The sequence below is a fragment of the Martes martes genome (assembly GCF_963455335.1).
Source record: "Martes martes genome assembly, chromosome: 11".
NCBI classification, from domain to species: domain Eukaryota; kingdom Metazoa; phylum Chordata; class Mammalia; order Carnivora; family Mustelidae; genus Martes; species Martes martes.
This window is the reverse complement of record NC_137899.1, coordinates 75,864,491-75,877,319: the sequence shown is the minus strand read 5'-3', so window position 1 is coordinate 75,877,319 and position 12,829 is coordinate 75,864,491. Positions and strand designations below refer to the sequence as shown.

Genomic DNA, 12,829 nt, shown 5'->3' with positions numbered 1-12,829 from the left:
AGCTGGCCCATTAGCAAATACCCCAGGTGACAGTGCTCTTCTGTTAAAGTGTTAAAATTCTCTAATAATCTGAGTGAAAATGATCCCAAAGTTACCCTTCACATAGACATTAATGTCCAGGAATTAATTCATACCCCTATTTTCAGATTTTTAAATACCAACAATAGAAGTCATATGAAAATCATTAGAAAAAAACATGGGAACAAACAAAATGAGCAAATATAGGTTAATTTTAGCACATTTAGCTAAATCTAGGTAAATTCAACACATTTAGGTAAATTTTATCACATTTAGACAATGGCTATCAGGTTCCTTCCAATAAATCAGGTAGTGGAAGAATATTAGCATGAGAAAATATTCATGTCATATTAATAAATGAAGAAAAAGATGAGTGTACCATACAGACTATGAGTCGGGTAATTAAAAAAAGTATATATAGGCATTAAAACATTGGAAAGTCAGAGATTGAATGTTAAAGGTTAAATATTTGATTTTATGGGAGATTAATTTCTTTTGTGCTTTTTTTTGGTGCTTTCTAAGTTTTCTATAAGTCATTTTTCTTTGTGTATATGTATATATGTGCTTGTGTGTGTGTGTGTATGTATATGTAATACAAACCTATTTTCTAGACCCAACAAAAACATAAAAAAAAAACACATACAAATGAAAGAAAAAGATAACCAGAGACAGCAATTTTTATATGACTTTTATATGGTTGTATATATACAACTGGGTATGAAGAAAGAGGCTAATATCCCAGAATGGATACTTTAAAAATAAAGACTTCAGAGAATAAAATTAGTCCCATTTGGAAGACAAGGTATGTATTTTGAGTCTCAACGTTGTCTACTCCCTGTACTCAGTAAGGCACACGATAGAACAGGACAAAAATACCCCATGTAAGCACGGTTCTCTGGAGGAGCGCTGGGATGGGGACTGAAGTACACGGTACCATGGGCCCTGCCTCCCCCGTCCTCACACACCCTCTGCCATTTTGACCCACTGTCTGAACCCCATCACTACTGTTCCACTCTCGAGTCCTGGACGAGTTAACTTCTTTCAACCTCAGCCTGCTCATCTGTTAGAACATTAAGAATACACATCTTGCCAATTTTAACTATTGAAGACTATGTAGGGTAATATACGTAAGCATTCACACAGTACCTGGCACATACATGTCCACCAAATAGTAGCTATTTTTACTAACAAAAAAAATGAAATGTTCATATTACTGTGGAAGTTGTATTTTTTGGGTATGTATGTCCCACAAATAATTGAATCTGTTTTCAGGTAAAATACTTCAGCAATTTTACAGTAGTGTCAGACAGGCTGAAAAGAACTGGCTACTGAGGGGTCACTAACCAATCTGGAAATAAACACAATGCAAAGCTGAACTGCCAAACCATACCCGGTGATCAGGAACACCACTCAGGGGGCCCCCGTCCAAGGGAAGTGCTGCTTGCCAGCTCACTCATCGATTCATCAGTTACTGTGCTTCATTCAAAAACACAGGAGTGTCCATAGTGCATCCCAAGGAAGGATTTGGGAGCAATCACAGTGTACTGTAATGAAACACCCATGGTAGCACCCACAGTTTACCTCAAGGACTCGTCAAGGGCAAGGACATGAATCAGTCAGGTTCCTATCCTGATGATCCCTAATTTTTGTAGGGGTGTGTGTGGGTAAAATTCAACATGATGACTGCTTTAGTAAAAGATATATACAGCTGACCCTTGAATGATGTAGGTTTGAATGGTGTGCATGCACTTATATGCAGATTTTTTTCAAGATTTATTTATTTGAGAGAGGGAGAGAAACGTGAGCAGAAGGAGCAGATGGAGAGGGAAAATGAATATCAAGCAGACTCCATGCTGAGCACAGAGATGGACAGAGACCAACATGGAGCTCGATCTCATGACCCTGAGATCAGGACCTGATCTGAAACCAAGAATTTGATGCTCAAATAACTGCACCACCCAAGCGCCTGGCAGATTTTTTTTTTCAATAAATGCAGTACAGTACTATAAATGTATCTTCTCTTACGATTTTTTTAAACATTCTTTTCTCTAGCTTACTTCATTTTGAGAATATAGTATATAATACATTTAACATACAAAATATGTATTATTCAACTTTATGTTATCGGTAAGGCTCCCAGCTAATAGTAGTAGGCTACTAGTAGTTGTGTTTTTAGGGAGTCAAAAGTTATAATGGGGTTTTTCAATTGCGTTGAAAGTTATAATGGGGTTTTCAATCCCTGCATTATTCATGGGTCAACCTTAGTACTAAGGAAGCAGCAAATGAGGGGTACTATCTTGGAGAAGGCTTCGCAGAAAAAGTATGAGTCAGTCTTATTAATTCAGTTAGATTACCCACAAAGATGAGGGGAGGCAAAAAGCCGCTGCAAGGCTGGGCAGCAGCAGCAAAACATCAAAGGGCATAATCTGCTTATGATCTTGAGGTGCTTAGTACCAACATGATAGGCAATCCCAGCGCTGACCAAGCACTAATGGGTGTCAAGTATATGCTCAGGCACTCCTTCCAACAACTATGTCAGGGAATCGGACTCGTGTTTTGCAGATGGAAAAAAATGAAGGCTTTGGGAAGTTAAGTCGCTTGACCAGAGTTGCACAAATGGTATGTGCCAGGAACTGCACTGGAACTCAGGTTTTACGCTACTCTCCAAGGGAAAGCAGGAAAAGGAGACTGTAAAAGGTCTTCCATCCTATGCTCCAGAGTCTGATCTCCACTCTGAGTTATTCTACAGTTTTTAAACTTTGAGAAACAGAAACAATTTGTTCAAAAGAAAAAGAGCAACTTAAAACAGAATACATGAAATTGATGTAAAACAAAGCTGGTGGAGGACCCTGGAGGACAGACCCAAGAGAGGTCCGAGGAATCCTTGGGGCAACTAGGAAGATGGTTTGAAATCTGCTATAACGGGCAGCTAAGAAGTGAGTTGGTACCACCGGTGGTTTTGAAAGAAATGTACAAGTGGATGAGATACTGAAATTAGCAAAGTCTTAGAAAGCTTCTGTCATGGTCTGGGTGAGGGGTGACTAAACCGAGGAGGACTTCTCCAGGAATTGGTGCCTGGCTGAATCTGATGGCAAGAAAAGGCATTAAGGGGGACTGTGAAATTTCTAGTTTAGGAAACTAGAATAATGTGAGATAGTTAGCTAAGATAAGACACCAGAGGATAGCTGAAGTGCTTGGAGGGAAGGCCTGAAGGCAGCTGGGTGTGCAGATCTAGAGCCCAGAAGAGAAGCTGGACACAGGAATTTGGATGTGCAGGGAGAGGCAGAAGCCAGAGCAGTGGAGCATAGGACATCTCCCAGGAGAGCTTCAAGCAAGAAAAGGGTGGGTAGTAAATGATACTCCCAGAGGACCAACCAGAGGGATGGACAGGGGAGGAAACAATGTAGGAGGAGAGTGCCCAGAAATGCAGGAGTGACCCAGAGAGCAGGCAGTTCGGAGCCAAGATGGCCCTGAGGTAGAAAAAGTGGTCAGTGGGACAGAGGGCTAAGAAGAAATGAAACAGGATGGCGTTTGACAAGAGGCCAAAGGATCTGGTGACCAAGGTAGGGCGGCCATGACGGCAGTGGCCTTGATAGGAGCAGCTATAGCGTTTTTTGTTAAAGAAAAAGACCTTTTAGAAACTATCTGTTCCTGAGAAATGTGGCTAAAATCTGGTTTCTGCTCGCTTTCCTCTGGGTCATATTTCCACAATACATTCTCCTTACTCTAATCCAAAAAAGCTTTGGAACAAAATATGACTCAATTCAAAGAAATTAATATTGAAATAATATTTCTGAAATGTACCATTGATATACAATATCACAGACAATCTGCCAGAGGATTTTAAGTTTCTGCTTCCATGCTTCAAGCATTTTTAAATGCTGAAACCCACTACACGTTTTGTTTCCTAAATTGGATTAAAAAGCAATTTTATACTCTGTCAATCAGCTCTACCACGACATAAAGGGAGGATTGCATTAGTGTTTGCATGAAATAGAATTTCCATCACCCTAACAAGGTCCTGTGAATACTCCATTAGCATATACAATTACCAGGATGTTTTCCCCCACAAGCCTCTTAAAATCCCCATGAAATAAGAGTTTCTAGATTAACATTAGATGAGCTTTTAAAAAAAAGTGTAAATTTTTATTGGGAATGCATTTCTGTCATAACATTTTCCATTCTTTCCTCTCTATTTTCTCATGAATTTCCACACGCCGAGACTTAGAATTTAAAAACTACCTATCTCTTAGGCTGGATCCTCATGTCATTCCTGTGTCAAGCCCGGGCCATCCAGCTGGTAAAAAGAGCTTCAGGAGCATAGCAAGCTCCCTTCCCCCAGCACACTCAGGGGCTGCCCACTGTACCCCACTGTGTGGCTGGTAGGAAGAGCCCCTGACTTACTAGTGCCGATATTTTAGGCAAAATGAAGATGAAAGCTTTCCACACATTGCTGCTGGTGATTTTCCCCCCTCAATGTCTCCACCCTCAGTACTCAGGCATCTCAAGCCCTTGGGACTTCCTCAGTCCCCGGCTGCTCAGCAGAATGGGTTATGGAGCCTCCAGTTCTATGGGTGGGACCGCATAAGCTTGGAATTTTCCCGCAGAGGTAGTGACTGGTCATAGGCTTCTATTCTTTTCTAAACTGTGTGCACAGGTGTCTAGGGGTTGCTGGGCTACTTGCTTTCTCATCTCAGTTTCAATCATAGTGGGTCTACTTTTACTTGCTTTGTTCACTAAAGCTTCATATAAGATTGTATGAGGAGGGAAAAAATGTTTATTGCTTTAAAAAATCATTATTAGTTACTTGTCATTGTTGTTTTGGTGGCAAAGAGCAGGGATAGCCATTCAAGGCGAAAAAAAAAAAAGTAGGAGACAGAGGTTGGTAATGAGTAACTCTTAATCAGCCCAGAGTTACAAACTGGGAATTCTGGAAGACAACAGCCATAGCCAGAGCGTGCTAGAGCCTCCCCTCAAATCTGTAGGCCTAAAGGGACCCTGTGGGGACTCAAGGTCAGAGGCAATGCAGGGCCACTGTTACACTCTCTAGTTGTCCTTCTTCATACTAGGTTGTCTCAGAAGTACTTCTTAATGCATTTCTCTAGGCAGTGTCTGCTGTAGCCCAGGCAACAAGTATAGAAATAGAGCTGAAAGTACCAGGGAAAAGATGATGAAGGCCCAACACATGTCCAGTACCTACTATGTACGGATAAGTTATGCAATGTAATTACATTTACTTATCCTCAGACCTATGAAGCCTTTATTTTTATCCCCATTTTATAAAAAAGGAAACAGGCAGGGAGCTAATCAACTCTCCCTTCCCATGGTTCCCTTTGGCCCGTGGACAAGAAGTAGTGAGAGTCCTTGTTTCAAATACTTCTGGACCCTGTTAATGACACCTCACAGGTCTGCCTACCTTAGGACACGATGTCTTGCTCTATCTTTACGTTAATACGTTTTCCTGGTAAGAATAGGAAGTCTATGTAATGGCCTGATGATTCAGAAAAGAATAAACACACATGGCTAACAATGTTCCACCTTACTAGCAGTGGCAAAGGAACACAAACTCAAGAATAGAATTCCATTTGTACCCAATAAAATCATATTTTTTTTTGTTATCCTTCTTTCTTTTTTCTGTTTTAAACAGACTGCTCAATACTGGTGAGGGTGTAAGAAAATTGCAAAGAAGGAGTTACCTGCTGATGGTATAAACTACTACAATCTTTTTTTGGTAAGCATCTGGCAATAAACATTAAAAGCCCTGAAGTACTTCTGTATGTTATTCAGTAATTCTCATTGTGTATATCTATCCTAAGAAAATAACATAAAGACAAAAATATCTTTATGCCCAAAAGGTTTGCTATTAGAGTTGACCACCTGATGTCTACAATAGAGGACACAAGAATTCAATCATTCTCTTCAATAAATAAGGTGAAGAAAACTGGATTCCACATGCACAAGTATGAAACTGGACCCTTATCATAAACAATACACAAAAATCAACTCAAAATGCATTAAAGATTTAAATGTAAGACCCAAAACCATAGGGGCGCCTGGGTGGCTCAGTGGGTTAAAGCCTCTGCCTTCAGCTCAGGTCATGATCTCAGGGTCCTGGGATGGAGGCCCGCATGAGGCTCTCTGCTCAGCAGGGAGCCTGCTTCCCCCCCCCACCCCCAGCCTCTCTCTCTGCCTGCCTCTCTGCCTACTTGTGATCTCTGTCTGTCAAATAAATAAGTAAAATCTTAAAAAAAAAAAAAAGACCCAAAACTATAAAACCCCTAGAAGAAGGGAAATGCCTCATAACATTGGTCTTGGCAACGATTTCTTGGATAGAACACCAAAAGAATAGGCAATAGAAGTAAAAATAGATAAGTGGGCCTCTATCAAAATAAAGAGGCACTGTACAGCATAGAAAACCAACAACAGAGTGAAACAGCAACCTATGGAATGGGAGAAAATATTTGCAAACTATACACTTGATAAGGGGTTAACATCCAAGATACACAGGAAATGCCTACAATTCAAATAGCAAATAAACAAAACAAAGCAAAATAACTTGAAAAATAAATGGACAAAAGACATCAATAGCCATTTCTCCAAAGGAGACAGACAGATGGCCAACAGGTACATGAAAAGATGCTCGGCAGTGCCTGGGTGGCTTGGTCAGTTAAGCGTCTGATTCTTGATTTCAGCTCACATCATGATCTCGGGTCAGGAAATGGAGCCGCACCCATCAGGCTCCCCACTAGGCATGGAGCCTGTTTAAGATTTTCTTTCTCTCCCTCCCCCAACTCACTCACTAACTCTCTCTCTCCCAAAAAAAAAAAAAAAAAAAAAAAATGCTCAATATCACAAATTATCAGGGAAGTATAAATCAAAACCACAATGAGCTATCATCTCATACAAGTTAGGATGTGTGAGGCCATTGTCCAAAAAAAAAAAAAGGACTATGACAAGTGTTAGTGAGAAAGTGGAAAAATTGGAACCCTTGTGCACTGTTAGTGGGAATGCAAACTGGTGCAGCCACTGTGGAAAACAGTATGGAGGTTCCTCAAAAAATTAAAATAGTGGGGTGCCTGAGTGGCTCAGTTGTTTGGGTGACTTAGGTCATGATCCCAGAGTCCTGGGATCAAGCCCCACATCAGGCTCTCTGCTCAGCAAGGAGCCTACTTCTCCCTTCCCCTCTGCCTGCTGCTCCCCAAGCTTGTGCTCTCTCCCTTCCTGTCAAATAAATAAATAAAGTCTAAAAAAATAAAAAAAATTAAAATTGTATTGCCATATGACCCAGCAAAGCCACCGTGGTATTCATCCAAAAGAACTAAAAACAGGATCTTGAAGAGGTATTTGCATGCCAATGTTTACTGCAGCATTATTCACAATAGCCAAAAAAGTGGCAACAACCTAAATTTCCATCAACAGATGAATGGATAAAGAAAATGTGATATACACACACAATGGAATATTATTCAGCCTTAAAGAAGGGAATCCTGTCCTATGCTGTGACATGGATGAACCTGTAGGACATTACATGAGATGAGATGAGCCAGTCACAGGACAAATACTAAGGATTCAACCAATGTGACCTATCTAAAGTATTCACACTCACAGAAGCAGAAAGTAGAAAGTGGTTATCTGGGGCTGGGAGGAAAAGGGAGAAATGGAGAGGTCCTGGTTCAATGAGTATGAAGTTCCAGATATGCAAGATGAAAAGTTCTAACAACATTGCACATACAGTTAATAATACTTAAAAATTTGTTGAGGTAGATTTCATTATTTGTATTTTTTATGATAAAAAAATGAGGAAGTAAATCATCCAGAAAACAGTTACTGAGAATATTTTAGAGTTTCTGAAGGCACAGGGTTAAAAGACTTGGGCTTTAATGTCAGGTTAGAAGATAGGCTTTTTAAGGTCAGAGAACCATGAAAATCTGATGATCCTCCTCCAAAAAGAATAAATATACCCCCAATACCCAAACACAAAGTTCAAGTTTAGAGCCCCATGTTGATTTTTTAAAATATGTATATGTCATGTGACTCTGATTCCTAAGTATTAAAAATGCACAGGAAAATGAGGCTAGAAAGAGTCTTAAACAGGATTAGATGATAGGATTATGAAAAATTTCTTTATACCTTTTTCTAACATGGAAACTTATTTTTACACCACCAGTACGGGGCGGGGGGGAGTCTAATGCTGCTTGTAACGAACCAGTACATTAGTCTTGTTTTGGAAAGGTGTCAGAAAATGAAATTTGTCTTTAGCACCCTAAAGGAGTTAATGAAACAACCTCTAAGCCAAGAAGGGTTCTCTTCACAGACTTGCAGTGTAGACACAGCATACTAAGAGTAGGGAGCATTAGTGAAAACTCAGATCCTTGCGGAGTGATGAATCACTGACAGAAAAGCACCATCCTCCCACATAAATCTCGACATTACTAATGATTTCTTGGGTAGGACACCAAAAGCATAGACAACAAAAGCAAAATAAATACGTGGGACTACATCAAAATAAAAAGCTCCTGTGCTGGGACGCCTGGGTGGCTCAGTTGGTTGGGCGACTGCCTTCGGCTCAGGTCATGATCCCAGCGTCCTGGGATCGAGTCCCACATCGGGCTCCTTGCTCGGCGGGGAGCCTGCTTCTCCCTCTGCCTCTGCCTGTGCTCGCTCGCTCTCTCTCTCTAACAAATAAATAAATTAAAAAAAAAAAAAAAAAAAAAAAAAAAAAAGCTCCTGTGCTACAAAGGAAACAAAATAGATCAGGGTGGGTGGGGAAGCATATATGCAAGGAAAGCAGGAGAAAAAGCTAAAACTAAAAATCCAATAAACTATAACAATATATAGATGAAGATACAGAACAGAGATGAGCTCAGCCCTTCATTTGTCCAGCAACTCAAGTGAAATTTTCTTTAAAAAATGAAGAATACTCCCTTTAAATCCAAAGCTTTTATTTTAATACCATTAAATGGAAGACATCCTCTAATGGTTTAGAGATTTTATCTCTTTGAACCTTGTCCCCAGTTCTTAAAAATCAGCAGCATCATTAAGTCCCCAAAACCACTAGTCATCCTCCACAAGGAGACAACAGTGATTCCATAATCAATGCGCTGCAGTGCGAGACCACAGGGCCAAGAGACTGATTCTGGGATGAGGAAGGAACAGGCTTCCTGGTGGTGACTTTTAATGATGGGGGTGAAGGAGGAGTACAATATCCTCAGAGGAAGCAAAGAAGGAAGAAGAGGAGAATCTTTCTGGAACAATGAATAGACTGTTAGAAGTAGCTAGAGAAAAAGTTGGGTCACATTCTAAAAAAAAATCTGGAAGAACCATTCACGGAGTTTATATTTTCCTTTGTGGGGCTGGGGACGCAGCTGCAGTCCATCAGGCTGGGACTCACACAATTCGGTTTATAATAATGAGCCTCCGGGGTGCTTCCTCCTTATAATCTGCTACAATCTAAAGTCTCAGAAATCCTTGTGTTTTAGGTATACCTGACTACTTACAAGGCTCCCTTTAAAACAGAGGACCATGGCTTTTCACTATTTTTATTTACTTCCTGGTCCTGAGGTGTGTGTAGGAGACTCCCTACTTCGCACATCTGCAGGTGAAGAGTGTTCCTAAGAGTAACCCTCCTGGAGTAAATAATGATATTTTTCACTGGATGTTGAAATATTAACTATGCACCTCTGCTTAATAGAATACCAGATAGACCTAAGCTGGATACTCACGGATGGCAGTTCTCAGCTATTCTATTTGGTGTTTTTCTCCTTCTAACAGCATGCCGTTGCTAAAAATTCCTGTGGTAGACCTCTGATGACTTCCTGTGAAGCCGTGGAAGTGTTTAAGATAGGAGACTATCTTGAGGAAATCTGAATTGTCCACGAGTGCCTTGGGAAGTCGCGTGCCCACCATCATTTGAAGGCTTCAAGTCTAGGCTGGTATGCAACTTGGTGGGATGGCGGGGAGGCGGGGGGGGGGGGGGGAGCGGGGGAAGGTAATGAAGGGTGATGTTGAAGTGTGAGAGAACCCAGAACCAGTTCAGGCTCTGTCGCTTACTAGCTGTGTGACCGAGAGAAGGTCACTTAACCTCTCCAAACCTGCAGCGCCCTCATCTGTGGAGCAGGGGTAATAGTCCGATAAGCCTCACCAGTGTTATGCAAAATAAATGAGAAGGCACAAGCAGTTCACTTACCACTGTGCTTGGCACACAGTAAACATGCAATAAAAACCAATATTAAAAATAATCATCACGATATCATTATGAGGAGAGATTCAAGCTGAGGATGGGAAGGTGTCCTAGATGATCTCTGAGGTCCCTTCTTACACCAAGAGCCTAAGAGTTCTTATCTTTCATTGATGTCTCATTAGAATTAAAGCTACCTTCTGCCTGAAAAGGCACCTGTGTGTGTGTGTGTGTGTGTGTGTGTGTGTGTGTACTAAAGTACTAGCAAGCAGTCCAAAAAATAGATCATGTATAAAGGATGTTTACAACAGCCTGCAAATAGAACACGTGTACCAGAGGTTCGTGGTTAATTCTGGACATAATTCTGAACAGTGACTCACAGGGCATTTTCCCCATGGAAATGTCAATAGATGAAGAAGATCTAGAAACAAGTTTCTCCTCAGCACAATAACCAACAAAGCAAAGTGGTAGAGAATCAGCTTACCTATGCATCCTATCTTTTCTCCAGTTAACGAGTAGAGTGAAATCAAATATTTCAAATATTCCCACTTTTAGAAAGAATTTTATTTTGCAGGTGGAGTGCTAGCTGACTGGGTCAAATTCTTCCAAGGTAGCCTTAAACTATTTCTTGGGGCTTTTAATACTCTTCTAGAGGCTCAATCAACCATTTAAGACCCTTATCATAAAATTACACTACAGCTTCTCCTTAAATATCTAACCAGCAAGTACCAGTTTCCTACCTTGTGCACTAAGATGACAAAGCTCTGGGATAACTGGAAGAGTTAGGACCCAGTGTCCAGACTTGAGGGGCCTCCAACAAGTCCAATATCAATAATTTTAATACTTTAAGAACATATGATATTGAAGTTTTTCAAAGAACTTTGACTATATTATCTCATTTGGTCTTTATCACAAAAGGCAAGATTTATATTTTTATTTTCATCTGAAAAATGAGGGAAAACTTTAGAGTTCAGAGATGCTAAGCCCCAAACTCCCATGGCTAATAAATGACAGAACCAGAACTTGAACCCAAGTTTTTGTTTATGAATCTAGGACTCTACTGCTCAATGCTACTTCTAGAAGAGCTTATTTATGCTTATAGAATAACTCTTATTTATGCTCATAGAATAACTCTGAATTGGATATGGCATTCAATAAATAGTAATTGATGACCTAAGTCAGCTGTGTAATTCAGGACAATATTTTCATGATTAGCTTTAAGTTTTAATCAAATTGGAATGAACATTCTTAACTTAGCCGAAAAGATGTTAAATAAAGAAATACATTTTAGGGGCGCCTGGGTGGCTCGGTGGATTGGGCCGCTGCCTTCGGCTCAGGTCATGATCTCAGGGTCCTGGGATCGAGCCCCGCATCGGGCTCTCTGCTCAGCGGGGAGCCTGCTTCCCCTTCTCTCTCTGCCTGCCTCTCTGCCTACTTGTGATCTCTCTATCTGTCAAATAAATAAATAAAATCTTTAAAAAAAAAAAAAAAAAAAAAAAAGAAATACATTTTATCCCACCCTATCTATGACAGCTAAGTCTACAAGTACTATGTTGGTCACTATCCACTGGAACGAGAGTGGATCCTTCACCAGCTGTGGCACTGTGCACCACTGTTCAGATTTCTGTTTTGCAAGACAACGAGCATGACCTGAGTCAAAGCTCAGAAATGATGTTAGGTCACCTATCTCTGTCACTGAGATTATCAACGAAATAAATAAAAGTAGGTAACTCTACAAATCCTCACACACACACACACACACAGGCACACATACATGACCCTCTTGCCACAGTACTGCAAGAAAACAAAATAGCCTTCCTTGGTCATTTTTTTGCCAGCAAAACTCTTCCTCAGAAATTTGAAAGACAACTATGCCTGAGGTACCCTGCGTGAATCATTTCCCAGAGGTCAAAATGTGCTTTATAACTGAGAAGCTGAAAATAGCACTCAGCAATGTGCCTATCACATAGTAGGTACTCAAATACAGGTAAATTATAAATACACATCCATCTCCTAAATAAAAGATTACAGAAATATCCTCTATTGTGATTTGACTCCCTTTCAAAATAAAATTCAAGAACAAAATATATGGGAAACACTGGGTATTGTCAATCATGTGCTTAAAAATTAAGATAAACATTTCCTACTAAGTATACCTCCTAAAGTGGCACTCACAAGTCAAAAGAAAAATACTACTTGATACTTTGAGGTTCTCCTTCCTATTTTCTTACCAATACTGATTAACAATTATTTATTTACAGAGACACAGAATGTCACATTAATCAGTATTTTTCTTTTTACCATTTATATTCAAAACTAGGTTCATTTCCCAAGTTGGGTCTAGGTTAAGACTGTAACTGGTGTGAAATTCCTATCAAATGCATCAACACTCTTGGGATCTCCGTGGTTTGCCAATTTCGGGCTTCCTGGCCTGACCTGCCTAAGTCAGGTCTATCAATTTACCCTAATTATATAAAGCCCCCAAATCAGCCCAAAGCCTCTTGAATGGAGCTTTTGCTTAAAAATGAAGCTGATAACCATGGACTATACAGGGCCTCAACATTCAATGGCTGCAATTCATTTTTTTCTACTGGGTGTATTTGAGACATGACATTGTGGTCACTGAACACTTTC

General features: G+C 40.2%; 1 protein-coding gene across 7 annotated transcripts in view; it reads right to left on the bottom strand.

Moving 5' to 3' along the window:
• ST7 (suppression of tumorigenicity 7) overlaps positions 1-12,829 on the bottom strand; it is a 240,130-nt gene that overhangs the window by 24,914 nt on the left and 202,387 nt on the right. The gene's annotated exons all lie outside the window — the stretch shown is intronic.